Below are 12754 nucleotides of genomic sequence, written 5' to 3' on the forward strand. Positions count from 1 at the left end.
GTTTATACAAAAATTTGAGGTTTTAAAAGTGGTTTCATTGGTTCCCTCGTGAAATTTTCTTCCAGAGGTACCCCTTGAAATTTAAAATGTGACGAAATGAACATCAAAATTTGTAGTTTTAGTCAAAAATTTCAAGTCCGACCTCTCCAATTGACTCGATCCACTGTGCGACGTGGAGTTAGGTATTCGGGTGACGTTGGTATGGGCCCAGTAGTTTGATCCCGTGTCCATTCAATAGATTGCGGCGGAATGGATGCAGTTCGAGCTGCACGGATTTGACTTATTAACTGGGATTTTTTTATGTTTACGTCCCAAAGCATCGGCAATGCTGACGTTCTAAGGTTAAACACCGTATGAACCTTCAGACATTGCCAAATGTCCTAAGATAAAATACGAATTTACTGGGAAAAGTTGTTAATCATTTTCTTCCAATTTTTCAGAAATTATGTTCGCAATATTTCTGCAAATATCAAGGAAAAATTTGAATAACTTTATTCCAAAATACATATTTTATCCAGGGAAATTTGGAAACTCTTGAATGTTCGTACGGTTTTTCGTTAGCATGGCAAAATAATCCACCTTGAAATGGGTCAATTGCGTTCATTCTTCCTGGAAGAAAGTCGTCCAAGGGCCAGCTATATCTCCTTTGGTCAAGATTTAATATTTAGTGAGCTTTTTTTTTTTTTTTAAATGTTGATATTGTGCTTTGAAAAAATACTTTGGTTGCAGGGTCTGAACCTCGAATCATATTGAACATAAATTCTTTTTGGTTTTGGTAACCGCAAATATCAGCCATAGGGACCGGACTGAGGATGCCGTTCAGTCTGAGTGAAATTAGATATAGGTTTGGCGTTAAAATGTTTAACTAAAAATCCTGACCTTTAACTTTGATGTTTTCTCAGATATCTTAATGCTACTTCACTGCTAATGGTATTTTCCTATTGCTATGATGGAACATTTTAGGACTGAAAATTTAACTTTCGCGAAAAATTTAACAGGCTCTCAAAGTGCCAGTCAAATTTTAACCGGAGGTTGAACGGTAACAAGAAGTGGTAATACTAGGCGTGAAAGTACCTAAAAAGCAGAGATGAAATCTTACCAAGAGGTGATAGAACAAATCTGAGGTAGAGGAACATAATTTGCCTTACACTATGATATCTTTTACAATAGTCAGTCCCTAGATCAAACAATATTCTCTGCAAAAATTAATCTATGTGCGTTTTCCGTAAAACAATACGCAAATATTATGTGAATTTGATACCTATTTTCTCTGGCATTCCGTTCTTCAATGAGTAAAACATGAATATTTGTAATAAATAAGTATATCACTAAACTATGAACGAATTCAGACTTGCGAATATGTTTTCCCAAAGATAGATGTCGCGCAGAACGCGATGCGCACATTAAAAATGCGAATAAGTAACTCAGAAACCAAGAAATTTGCAGTTCAAAAAGCGCAACTTTTCCGCAAAATTAAAACGCTCCGGTCCGTGGCAATGATCGATCAACCTAAGAGATTTCAGCATTTTCAACTTTTTTACCAGCTTTCAAAGATACAGAGCGAGCCCGTCCCTCATTCTCTGGCAAGGAACTCAAGTACTCGCTACATTGTGTCGAGCTGGGGGTCAAGATGATCGCAAAGGCGGTATACTGCCGTGCTGCGGAAGAACGCCGTATGAACATTCGAGAGTTGCCTTTCCTTCGATAAAATATTTATTTTTGAGGAAAGTCATGGATATTTTTCCTTGATATTTTTAGGAACTTTAGGTGAAATTGCAAACAAAATTATCTGAAACATTGGAAGGAAAATATTCATAAGTTTACCAGGAAATTAGCGTCTTATCAAAGGAAATTTGGCAACGCCTGAGAGCTCATACGGCGCTTTTCCTTACCACTGTAGTATACTACATATACGCGCCAAAAATATGGTGTAAAGTGTACATAATTTTGCATACAAATATGGAGATTGTATCGACGCACCCCTAATTCCCTGGTCTTCGTGAATTTATAAACCTTGCAATCAGTGAAATGGTAGTCTATTTTTTGGTTAGTGACACTGTGGAAGCCCGATATACGAGAGCCAATCAGAGATGTATTCCTTATTACTAACCCTCAGTATAGAGGGACTCCAGGAAGCGCCAATGAATGAAAAGCGAGGCTCCATCTATCGTGAAGATCGGCAAACGGGGAAAACTTTTCCGCGCTGGAAAGTTTTGTTCTTGTGCATCGACCGACAGGTGGCAGCTCTTGCACCCTTGAAAAGTTGGAGCGATAACCCATGCATGAGCATGGAGATAGGCGAGAGCAAAGCGAAACTACTCATCAGAACTGAATTCGATTTTTTCAAACTTCAATCACGCATTCCCTCTTTTGTGATAATTTTTCTCAATACATTATTTATTCGTATATTGATTTTCTTTACTATTTTCTTCAATTCACAGTTTATTACTCATCTTTCCGCACCCTTGACCATCTATTCTACACAGCCTTTCTTCGCGACGAAGAAGGAATGAGAGGGGAGGGAAAAATGACTGCAAATGAGGTGTTTATTGTGACTGGGACGCAGTTATTTCCGCAACTTTCCGCGGGAAACTCTTTTTTCCTCCTTGGCGCGGCATTGCCGTTTTTAGCAAGATTTTGAGCTGTATCTCGTTCCTATTTTCCGAAATGGAAGAGATTTTTTATTTGTTTTATCAGCCACAAATGATAGGGTTTTAACAAGTTTCATGAAACCACTATACTTTAAGATTGAAATTGCTTCATAATCTAATCCGAAAGTTAAGCCTCTTAGTTCCAAAGTGCCTCGTCAGAGTCAAAAATGCCATTTGAATAATTAAATTTAACGAGCTCTAAGTAAAAATAAAGTTTGTAGTTTTGATTTGGCGCATGATTTAAATTTTACAAGAGGTGGTAAAACCGGCCCCTTGGTAGCTGAATTTAAGATACATGCGAACAGCGAGCCCCGTGGATGTACCGTATAAAGTATAAATAGAGATACTGTTTTCTTAAAAACACGGCGGATGAAGCAACTTTTACCACTGAAAAGCCGCTCACTTTGCCTAATCGAAATGTTGAAGGCGAACTGATGATAGAAAAAAACGAAACACTGTACAGGAGAAGAACGCTAACACTATAATGCGCAAATTCCATCAATAAAACGAAAGAACTTGGACGAATCGCTGCAAGCAACTGCTCCTATGTCACTCACATTGCTCATACTTCAAGATCTTCCGAGTAGACTGAAGAGAGAGAAATCATTGCAAATTTTCAAAACAGAGGTTTCAGCGGGAATTCAAGTTTTCAAAATTCTAAGCAGTTTCTGAAATAGCTATAGGCAAGGGACCTTACTAGCTCACGTGGGAGTCGTGGGTAAACATGGTCCGGCCATTAAAAGGAAAAGTCGCTAATCGAAGGAAACTTCACTAGAGCTTAATTTCTAAAAATTTCTAAAGTCGTAAGTTATTAGCAATCAATGTCAATTTTCAATCAGCTTTAGTAGCGCCTCAGTAAATAACAGATATGCGCATTTATGTAATGGATGTTTCATTAGTGAAGGACTTCAGAAACACGATTTTAGTCTGGAGCGCCGTCATTTTGACGCGATATTTTATACTTTGCTGAGAAGTTAGTTTAGTTGCCTATCCGCATCAAACTTAAATTAGAATACTGACCTCACTACAAGCAGACGTAAGTCTGCTTGTAGTGCTCTGCAGCTAGTATTACCATGCATTTAAGGGAGAAAAATTAAACCTCTATTTCAATTCAAGTCCAAATAAGTAGTATTCTTATCTTGTTTCGTTTTTTCTAGGGCTCATAACTTCTGAAAAAATCATCACTCAAAAAACAAGTATGGGAAGAGTGACTTGCCGGCCGAGTTATGGATCATGGAGCCATGAAATATAGTTCGTGGAGCCATGCTTATAGGTTCACGACCAATAAAGTATGGCTCAGAGAGCCATACTGTAGGCGGTAAGTCACTTTGGTTAGAAATTATGGATTTCCGAGCCATTTTTTATGGGTCTCAGAGTCATACCTTTTTTTTAGTATGTGCCAGCAATCGCTACATACTCGAGAAATATCCAAAAACCTGTACCTAGTAATCAAGGTCATTTTTGGGGGCAAAAATTGTAAGTTTGAGCTATATTACCGCTGATTTTTGCGGCTGACAGGTGGAAACTGCATTGAAAGCGCTTTATAGGGGTCGAAAAAATAACCATTACGGTCGAATCGGAGGGTAGATTCACATCTTTCCCTCTTCTAATTAAGTCAACTACACATTTAGGGTATAAACAGAGATTGTCGAGAGAGTACGTACCTTTCAAAATATATCGCCCTCTCCCTTCCCCCTCTCATCCCTCTCTCTACTTCTCTCTCTTCATTCTCTTCTTTCGCTTATTCTGTTTCATATTTTTTATCTTAAGAGATGAAAAAAACAATAAATTCAGAGCGGGAGTTGGTGAAATTCACTGAGTGGGAAAGTTAGAGGATGCGATTCTATCCAAGCCAACTCGATTCATAATGACGTTTTTTGCTGCTTCTGACTTGATTGAAAAACTAAACCCGCCGGAAAATACTTAGATTGAGTTGTACAAGCTGCGCTTTTGCAATCATTGAGCATCGTAAGGTGGTAACGAAGTGAGAGTTAATTTTTTTATTGAAGTAAAGTTGTTCGTTACTTTGTTGCTCTCGGAGGTGCAACCGTTATGCTGCATTCATCAGCATAACGGTTAATTTAAAAGAGTCCACTTGAGTCAAATCGCGCGGTACATCGGTTTTGACCGACTTCTCAATCAACAGCGTTCCCTTCCCATCGTTCAAATTGTGAACAGCGTGCAGTAACTGAGCCAAAGCGCCAATTTTAAATTTGTAATGTTTTTATACTGCAAGGGTTGTCATGATAAAGGTTAGTGTGTGATTTAACTGAAGTAGACTATGGTTTTTTTAAATGAGTGGGAAGCTTGATTTTACGCTTCGAAAACCAATTCTATCTTGGTGATGAGTTACTTTTTGTAATTCCCGTTGCAAAATCGTAATCTACGTAAAATTTTGAACAGAAAATATTTATCGATGGCTAACGTACGAAACAATGTATCTGCGTTTGCTATGTTGCAGACCTCCTATTATTTCTTATTTCTCCTTTTGACAACAATTCAACGCCATTCCTTGAAAATGTCTTCGATTTTTCCGCTCTGTTAGCAGAATATTGTGCGTAAAATTTAAGCTCTGAAGTTGGTTTGTTACTCCTCAAAAAATTTTAAAACTCCGCAATGGGGACACGTGCTCTCGCATTTTGGTCATGAACATCCTGATGCTTAAATTTGCACCTTATGTCTACTGGCAGCCTGATTGTTGAAATTTCGTGTTTGTTGACCAGATGAGACAAGATTAAGGAGAACGGAGTTATGTGATTGGTCGGTGCTCTGAGTGAAAAGTGACTGCAATATTTAAACGTAGATTCCACAACACAAAAATGCTACTTTAGCCACCCCCGTGATTAAATTAGCTTACAATAGACGTTAAAGTAGCATTTTTGTGTTGTGAAATCTACTTTGAAATATTGCAGTCACTTTTTTTAGCAATTTAATTGTTAAATCAGCAATTTAATTTGTTCCGTGTAATCAACGAGGTGGTAAAAGCACTCTTTGAGTTGCCGATGCTTTCTCCATCCTTTTAAATCCCATCATACTCAAATCCATCTTTTATCCGCGCGACAAGATGCCCGACTCAGTGCATTGACCAATCATATGACTCCATTTTCCTTATTCTCGTCTTAACCGGTCAAAAAACACACAATTTCAACAATCAGGCTGCAACATCGTTCCATCTGGCGGAGTAAATGAATCTCACATGCTGGCAACTGCCGGGAAGTCTAAGGCAGATCATTTGCAAGTCCAGCGTTTGTTTGAATTTAATTTCAAAGCAGTCGTTTTTAGCGATTTCGCCCCTCCCGCGCCCTTCCGCCCCACCGCACAGTGGGTCGACTCAATAGGAGAGTTCGGACAAAATTTGGAAACTTTAAACGCTTATAACTCCGTTTATACAAAACTTGCAAGCTCTGATAGTGGTTACATTGGTTTCCTAGTCAAATTTTCCTCTGAAAGCACCCCTTGTAGTTTAAAATGGGGCGAGATAAACATATAAATTTGCAGTTTTAGTCAAAAACTCCATGTCCGACATCTCTAATGGACCACTCGACAATGTACGAATTTAATTATTCTGCTACATGTTTCTTAACCAGAATTTGACGAAGAACACGATTTGCGCCATAAAAATTACTTAAACTAACTCCTAACGAAGATATTAGCGTATTTATTTCTTATTGGGTACGAGGAATTTGAACTGCCCGCTCACAAGAAACTCAAAGCTCTACGTGAGTCAAATCGCGCATTACAACGGTTTCAGCAAGCTTCTCAATCGAGCAATGTTCATTTCCCACCATGCGTTGTTCAAACTATAAGCAGTTTGCTATAGCTGAGCCAAAGCGTCGAGATTGAGGTTGCCAGATTTGTGTATCGCAGAGACTGTCATGATAACGTTGAGCATGAGCGATATGAATCACGTAAATCATTGAGTTGTCATGAGCGGGTGGTTTGAATTCACGCATCAAGAATCATTAAATATCTTCGTAAGGAGTTGATTTAGGTAATTTCCGTTGTGCGCAGCGTGTTCTACGTGAAATTTTAGTTAAGAATAATGTATCAGAATGCTGAAATTCGTACCTTGTCTAGTGGTCTACTGACTCGCTCTACTGTGCGCCGTGCCGTGACGGTTGACTGCGCCTCGTCGAAATGAAAAACCCCCAGTACGCGATGCTAATATATAACCAGTAGTGTGGAGTGCTTCGCGATAAATCGATTGATCTACCATTCAAACCTACGAAAAAGGATCGATAAACAGGGTGTTTGCAACGAACACTCTAAAAATCGATTCTTTACCACAGCTTCAAATGAGGAATTGTCGATAATCGATCATTCACGCCTCGCGATGCTGATAACCGGAATCACCGGCGCGACGACCCGGAGATCCCAGTCACTCGGTCTTCGATTCGAACTCCAGCTGACCCCCTCTAAATTAAAACTCTGAAATGAGTGTCTGTTTACTTTCCGAGATGATTGGCCGATTTTATCTCGTATTTTCAGCCAGTGACGAAGCGCGAATGAATGGCTTTCGATATCTCATAATTCAAAGCGATGGGGAGGAATCGATTTTTAAAAAAACTCGTTGCGAACCTCCGGATATTTATAGGTTTATTAAATGACAGATTCATCGATTCATCGCAACGCACGTCAACCACTGCACCGATTCTCCGGCAATATGGGTTATAGCAGACAGTGGCATGGCGTGCTTTGCGATATATCGATCGGTCTGCCATTTAAACCTGTGAAAAGGGATCGCTAGACAGGATGTTTGCAATGAACATCTTAATAATCGATTCTTTACCATGGCTTCAAATGGGGAAATATCGATAGTCAATCAGTCACGCCTCGCCACTACATAGAATTGATGAAAATCTGTTAGTTAATTGGACTTCATTTTGCAATTTGGACCTATAAATTCTAGCTTATCTGAAAAAACACTTATGTGCATAGGGAAACTAATGGCAGATACGTTGTTTTTAAACCGGGCCGGAATTTATAGTTCCTAATTGCAAAATGTAGTCCAATGGGCCTGTTGCAAATTTTTGCTAGAGCAAAAATAAGAGTTGTTTCTAGTGGATAATGCCTCAAAAATCACGATGAGCGCATCGGCAAAGTCTGAAATGCACTCATAACTTCACAATCTGCGTAAGAAATTTGCGTTTTTTTAAGCTTCCCGCTTCAAAAACGATACTACGGCACAGGTGAACATTTTGTTAGAGGAGTCGCTCCATCGTCGGCGATATTCATCATGGCCGACGCTTGCGCGCAGTTCTGCGCGTAATTCGAGGAGAGTTCAAGGTCAATCAATTCGGGCGTGGAAAATATGAACGTTAACACACCGATTGTTATCTGGTCTAATCCAGTTCAGGTGTTATCTCGTCCCATCAAACGGGTTTTGGCGGATTGGCGTCGGCCATGATGATTATTGCCGACGATGGAACGACTCCTCTTACAAAATGTTCACATGTGCCGTAGTATTGTTTTTGAAGCGGGAAGCTCAAAAAACCGCAAATTTCTTACGCAAACTGTGAAGTTATGAGTGCATTTCAGACTTTGCCGATGCGCTCATCGTGATTTTTGAGGCATTATCTATAAGAAACAACTCTTATTTTTGCTCTAGCAAAAGTTTGCAACAGGCCCATTATAGAAATTGATGATAGACAAACTCCTTACAAGCCACATGGCCTGTAAGAAGTTGCGATACTTTGAAATTCGTTTCAAGATAAAACTTGGTTACCTCCTCTTGAACAAAAATGAGTGTGGGCGGAGTCAAACAATGGACTGTTTATCATAGAGGATAGACTTTAAGACAGAACTCTGGCCAAATAAAATGCTGTTTCATCGTTTGTAAATTGTTTTTGATGGTGCTAAAGGTTCCACTCTCTTTAGAGTTCACCATATCGACGGTGCAAGTCGGCAATCACATAACTCGAAATGCACTCCTAACTTCACAATCCGCGCAAGAAATCTGCGTGTTTCGAGCTTCCCGCTTCAAAAACGACACTACGGCATGAGTGAACATTGGGAAGGGGGGTGGGGGTATTTTGTCTGAAATGCATTCCTAACTTCATAATCTGCAAAACAAATTTCGTTTAAATGTGTCTCAAAGTGAATTATTCAGTTGTTATATTTCGCCTTCAATTGAGTTTGCAGCAATTGTTGTTACGAACATGTTGTGCGTGCTGATTTTAGTTCATTACATACTTGACTCTTTGAAGGCGTTTTATATGCGCAAGTAGCGCACCCTATTGGAGAACGAACGAAATAGGGATTGAGCGATTCATTCAATCTCTACCACAGATTAGTCCAGATCGCTAACATCGGCGGAGGAGCGTGAGTAGTTTTGTGAGCGCCATTGGCAGGAAAATCCATGGGCATTTAAAACTAGGAACCAAAACTGAAATTTTGGCTATTTTCAGCAGATTTTCGGCGGGAGAATACTTCTTTTTCAGATTTTTGTGGGATGAAACGTTCCGAAGAATTCAAGAATTAGTTTCTCAGTAGAATTTATGTGGTTCAATATTTCCAGATTAAATAATTAAGGTGGAAATAAATAAAGAAGGAGAATTAATTAAAATACGAGTAAACAAGGCTAAAAATTATTGAAACACTAAAAGGTAAGACGTTTCGAGCTGCTTCCAGCTCATTTTCAGCTGCAAAAACACATAAAACAAGTAAAAAATTGAGTGGCGACCTGACCTCAGCCGTTATCACGTAACCACTCATAATAACGGCTGGGGTCAGGTCGCCACTCAATTTTTTACTTGTTTTTATGTGTTTTTGCAGCTGAAAATGAGCTGGTAGCAGCTCGAAACGTCCTGCCTTTAAGTGTTTCAATAATTTTTAGCCTTGTTTACCCGTATTTTAATTAATTCTCCTTCTTTATTCGTATAATCGGGCTATGTTTTTGTGCTTTATCGGTGGAAATAAACAAATCAGAGTTCATCAGTATACTGAGTAGATAACATTATTGAAAAAATTTGCAGATTATAATATATCATATTTTTGAAGTTTAAAGCCTTAGAAACCGAAAATTAAAGCAAAATCCTGCCAAGATGAGACTTTTGGTTCCTAGTTTTGAATTCCCGCCAGGCCCCCATGAGAGCAGTTAATTGCTACCAACTGTTGTAAGAATATTGAAACAGAATACTTAGCATAACAGTACTTGATAAAATCTTATTTGATCAAAAACCATTATTACACATTACTATTTATACTTTTTTCAAGCTTTATAATCAGAATCAAGAGGTTTCTCTCAATCCGGTCAAGTCCTTTCACTACTGGTAGTGCCATCAATTTTCTAAAGTTGCCTAACTTGAAGCAAAATTACTCACGCTTTCTAAGCATTGGCTAGATTGGATGTTAGCGATCTGGACTAATCTGTGATCTCTACTTCTATTGAACTCCAACAGGGTGTGCTACTTGCGCACATAAAACGCCTTCAAAGAGTAACATATGTAATGAGTTGAAATCAGCACGCACAACATACTCGCAACATCAATTGCTGCAGACGGATCTGAAGGCGAATTGAAAACAACCGGAGAATATGTTGAAATTATTCCGTTCATTCTCAAAGAGACTCAAGCGCTAATTCATATTTTTCTTCCCTTTCCGTTCAAATTTTTGGAAAATTTCTGAAACAACCACGATCCGATTTCAAATTGCAATCTTCTCACGCATTCATTTTTTCGACCTCCGAGATCTAGAGCGATTAAAACAATGTTCACTGTTCTCCTCAAATTCTCATATCTGGCGGCTCAATCTTTCTGAGAACGGCCGATTCGTTTCTGCCTGAGTTTTTGATTGCTCATCGTGGAATCAGGAGCACATCAGTGATGAAACCACCAAACCACGTATCTCGGTTTGTGACGTAGCAGACTTTCTGATATACTTTATTTCTCAAACGGAAAACTATTCAACGGCAATTCTTTAAAACTGCCGTGATTTCCTTCTCTGTGCGAAGAAAATTCTGCAGAAACTTCAAGGAATGATGTCAATTTGTTCTCTTTTAAAAAAAATAACATAGAGGCGGAGATCTTCAGACACCACAAACGAGCAAGTGAGTGCGGACTTACGCCGTCGATTTGGCAAAGTCGCAAACATAGATAGGTTGTTTTCGACATCATTTTTCACCACTTTCCAATGCTTGCGGCTCATCTTACGCAAAATCGTGGAAATTAAAGCCGCCTTTTCGCATTCTTGGTGCGATAGGTTATGCATATCATGGTGAATTTCAAACGGCGAAAGAATGCGACACAGAGTTTTGGCCCACAGCAGATGGGAACGGAATGAATTCAATTCAACGATAGCAAACGTTTTATTTCTATCACGTCCCCTGACGGATTCCCAATAATCTTTATTACACTTGAAATATTTTTTCCACGTAGTTCTATTTCCAATTCTAATTTGGTGCATTCAACTCATTGTGGCTCGTAAAAATGTAAATAACTGATGGCACGCACCACATTTTTTAGATAATCGGAGGAAGAACGCACCTCGGCCAAGGCGCAAAATTAAATTTACATTCTTACCCTCGGGATGATTTATTCCGTTGCTACCGGTTTTTGGGTCTACGGAGAGTTCGCAGGGCTATTTAAATGCTAAGGGCACAATTGACGAGGCGTCAATGATCGATTGTCGATAAGCCCCCATATGAAGCTATGACAACGAATCGATTAGTAAAGTATTCGTGGAGAACATTAGGTTTATCGATCCTTTTCCGTAGGTCTAAATGGCAGAAACAGCGACATATTGCAAAGCACGCCACACCAGGGTAGGATTTACTTACTTGCCGCCCATGGGCCGCCTGTATTTTGCCGCCCCCTTCTCATTCGTTTTGAAACATCAATAAAAACCATCAAGTGAACGTGCCGGAGGGGGAGAGGCGTATAAGACGCGTTTACTCGTGTTGATCACATTTTTCGCGAAAGCCCTGTCAACACTACTAGCAAAAGTTCACGGAACTTGGCGCGAAAGTTAAGTTCCGTAAACCCATCTCTGTATGGACAGTGCCCTCCATTTATAAGAAATGAACCAAAAAATAAGGAAAGAAAAGAACAAACATAAATGTGGTTTAATAATTTTAACTTCCGCCGCCGCGCCGGGCTGATTGCACTATGTTTGGCGCAATGCGTGAAGTATTCATGCAGTCTTGTAGGCGCTATGCGTTTCACGCTGCCCGCTGCTGACCGCAGCAACCACAGACCACACTGTCTTTGGCGCAATGCGTGAAGTATTCATGCAGTCTTGTAGGCGCTAATATGTGTTACATGCCAACCGCCGCGCCGAGGGTTTCTCCTTTTCATCTCACGTTCTCGTCATCATTGCTCTCTGCGCCGCGCCGTTCCAAGCCTAATTCCATGTTCGGTTTCTCTCTTAGTCTTAACTCGGCTAATTAAAGGTGCTGTCTATTGTATCACAGAAAGACGACAAAATTAGAGATATACTCTCAGGAAATGATATTTTGTCACCTTTTCTCGTTCGTAATTTTTCTTTCTGAATTCAATTTTTCTTTATAGCTACATTTAAAAAAATTGCAAAATTCGCCGCCCCTTAAAATACATTTCAGAAATTTTAATGAAAAATTTCATGCCCCACCTCTTTTTTTAGTTCATTTCACTGTGCTACACCCCCTCCCCCAACTTGGATCCGTTTAGGACCGAATTGGACAAGGATCCTTACTACATGATACCCAATTGATAGTGTGGAAGAAGAGAGACCAGACTAAATGTGTCTCGTAAACGCTGATATTTTCATAGTGTTCAATCTCCAATATTTTTGTTCCGTCTCTTGCGGCGGCACGGAACGTAAATAGACGCACATTAACGAGAGTTGACTCAACTAAAAACATATTTTCCTCCTTCTCCTCGGAACCTCCCACACTGGCCGCGATAATATAACAATATTTGCTGGATAAACAATGAACATTCCTCCCTGCCTGACGTCCGAAACCAAAAGAGAATTAATTTCCTTCTTGTTTCCGAAGTGATGATCCCGTGATAGCCAGCTCATACGCCGCGCGCCGCTCTCGCCGCTCCGGCTATCGTAAGCACATCTAGCTTTGTTTACTCTACCAACTCTTCCGATCGGAACCCTTGTTCCGCCGTGCTTAGGAA

Source organism: Bemisia tabaci, chromosome 5 (genome assembly GCF_918797505.1).
Source record: "Bemisia tabaci chromosome 5, PGI_BMITA_v3".
NCBI lineage: Eukaryota > Metazoa > Arthropoda > Insecta > Hemiptera > Aleyrodidae > Bemisia > Bemisia tabaci.